At 38.9% G+C, this 2,967-nt stretch overlaps 1 long non-coding RNA gene across 1 annotated transcript in view; it reads left to right on the forward strand.

Annotated features, from left to right (window-relative positions):
* The window catches only part of LOC106150348, a 38,825-nt gene extending 37,651 nt beyond the window's left edge, over nt 1–1,174 (forward strand). The window contains exon 3 of the long non-coding RNA XR_001237115.1: nt 793–1,174. This is a non-coding gene — a long non-coding RNA (uncharacterized LOC106150348). The remainder of the gene's footprint in view (nt 1–792) is intronic.
* Nucleotides 1,175–2,967: the final 1,793 nt, after the last annotated feature.

Genomic DNA, 2,967 nt, shown 5'->3' on the forward strand with positions numbered 1-2,967 from the left:
AGAGAGAGAGAGAGAGAGAGAGAGAGAGAGAGAGAAAGAGGGAGGGAGAGAGAGAGAATATCTTGCTCTGTTGCCCAGGCTGGCCTCAAACTTGTGGGCTCCAGGAATCTTCTTGCTTCAGCCTCCCAAATAGTTGGTCCTATAGGCATGAACCATTGCACTGGGCCAGATATACAATTATTTTAATCGTAGTCACGTAGAGATTTGGTTAAAGACACAAATGTATAGTTTTGTATAGTATATTGATATAAAAATCATTGTTTTGTGTAATTAATATATGCACATGGAGCAAAATCCTAAAATTATGAAAGGATATACACTAAAAATTAGGTTTGTTTTTCTCCTTCACTTTCAAGTCTCTAGTTTCTTCCTCTGAAGTTGACTGCTGTTATGAATTTCATGTGTTTCCTTCTTCAGATATTTCAGTATACTAGTTCTGGCATGGGATATTTCCCCTTCCCTCGCAAGTTGTCCGTACCTGGCAGCATGAAACTGTTGCTCTTTGAGGTAAAAACTAATGTTCTGAGGAGTAGCATGGAATAGTGACTGCCCTTCCTCCTTCACACATCCCTCCCATTTGTCTAAACTATTTCTAGCTGGACAAAACTCTAACACAGACACATATATATCATAAACACGTGGCAGTCAACACACCTAGCAGATATGGACATTTAGTAATTACTTAATGTATAAGTAAAAAAATTAATAGATTCAGTAGGTTGTTGAATAAAGGAGAGGGGTCATGTTTTATGCAAGACGGAAATGATGAAAAATTGTTTACTTTTTTCTTAGGAGTTGGAGAGAAGATTTCATCAGAGAGGTGCCGTGTGAATGACAGAAGGATGAACCCTGACTCAGAAATGTGGAGAACACATTCCAGCATGGATTGTGATCTGAGAGAAGTCTTGTGGTTGGGGTTTAAGATAAAGAGAAGAAGGTAGTATTCAGTGTTGATTCATGAAGAGACGGGATGAATTAGACCGGCAAGAACAGGCAATGAAATGAGCGGGGCAATATGGGGTGAATGGCCCATTGCACTTGTGCGTAGTGAAGGTTCATATGTGGATCAGAAGTTAGTAGGTCTTTCTACATTTACTATGGCTCCTACATTCCTACTACTACCATTGGAACTATCACTCAATTCAGGACTTTTCTCTAACCTCCAAGAATGGATTGTGGGGTAGAATGGTAGGTTTTCTACATTATGTTCTTCTCATAGGGTGACCCTATTTACTATGCCTTTCCTTAATAAATTATGGATCTATTGTCTACATATTTATATAAAACAGGATTCCTCAGCGTCACCCTTATTGACATTCTGAGCTAAATAATTCTTTGTTGCAGGGAGCTGTCCTGTATGATGTGAGATGTTTAGCAGTGTGACTGGTATCAAGAGCATACCATGGAAGTTATGTCAACCAAAAATGACTTTAGACATTGGTGAATATCTCCTAGAAGGGAGAAAAATTCCACTTATGGATACCAACTAATATAAAGCTTCACAAATTCATCTTTTTTTGTTCTGTAAAAACCCTTTAAAAAATTTAACATTAGAACTTGGCGTGGTGGCACATGCCCATAATCCCAGCACTCAGTAGGCTGAGGTGGGAGGATCTTGGTGAATTTGAGTCCAGCCTGAGCTACATAGTGAACTTAAGGCCAGCCTGAACTGCAGAATGAGATCCTGTCTCAAAAAATAAACCAACCAACTAACCCCCCCAAATTAACATTACAATGTTTATCAAAAAGATGCATTCATGTAGATAAAAACTAAATAGTACCAAAGGACTTACAATGAAAAACAGCTATCCCTACTTACCTGTAGTTCCATTTTGTAAGGGTTACCACTTTAACTCTTTCTGGTTTGGGTTTTTCAAATGGTTCCTGCTCTATCTTTTCACCTATGCTGTGGTTTGGATATATTTTGTCCCTTAAAGACTCACTTGCTGGGAGCTTTGTCCCCAGTGTGGTGGTGTTGATGTGGCAGAATCTTTAATAGGTAGGGCCTAGTGGGAAGTGATTAGGTCACTGGGGGCACCACCCTAGGAAGAGATTAACATAGGGGTTGCCAAGGTAGCTCAGTGGTAGAGGGCTTGACTTGCATGTGTGAGGCCTTGGGTTTGAGATCTTTGAGATCCCAAGCACTGACTTGTGGGGCAAGGGAAGGAGGGGAGAGAGAGGGAGAGGGGGAGAGAGAGAGAGAGAGAGAGAGAGAGAGAGAGAGAGAGAGAGCGAGAGAGCGAGCACACTCAGAGGACCCTAATTAGTTCTACAAGAGTACCTTGTTATAAAAAGAATGAACCTGACACCTGAATTACTCTGGCTTTTATCTTGTCATGTGATCACACCCTCTTGTGCTCCCATTATGATATCATTGTGCTGTAGCCATAAGGTCCCCACTAGAGCCAGGCAGATGCTAATACCATGCTGTTGAATCTCCAGAACCATGAGCTAAATTGACCTCTTTTACTGTGTAAAGGACCCAGCTTCAAGTGTTCTGTTACAGCAACAAAAAAAACAACTAATATGACCTGTTTATCCATTCATTTATTTATTTTTTATTTTTTTTTTATTTTAAAGAGTAAGAGAAGGATAACAATAATGGGGGGAGGCTTACCAAATTACAGACAAAGTGGTAGGAAATTACCAATGGTTATTGTTTTACATATTGCTATCTACAAGATAGTTTCTCAGGAAAACAAATAGACAAATAATAGTGAGTTACAAACAAAAGAGGTAGGAGATTATCAATAGTTGTTGTACTCAGGTATCTTCAAAAGAAAATAAATAGAACTATACATGAGTGACCTATTGAATAATCATTAACTAGTCTCAATGGTTGTTGTAGGAAACACATAATAATAAACATGCATCCATTTATGAAATAGGATAGGAACAATACAAACATTACAGAGTTATGGATAGATTAGTAGGAAAATATCAATGACTGCTGTAATACATGGTGGT

The sequence above is a fragment of the Chinchilla lanigera genome, unplaced genomic scaffold (assembly GCF_000276665.1).
Source record: "Chinchilla lanigera isolate Chin_1 unplaced genomic scaffold, ChiLan1.0 scaffold00072, whole genome shotgun sequence".
Lineage (NCBI taxonomy): Eukaryota > Metazoa > Chordata > Mammalia > Rodentia > Chinchillidae > Chinchilla > Chinchilla lanigera.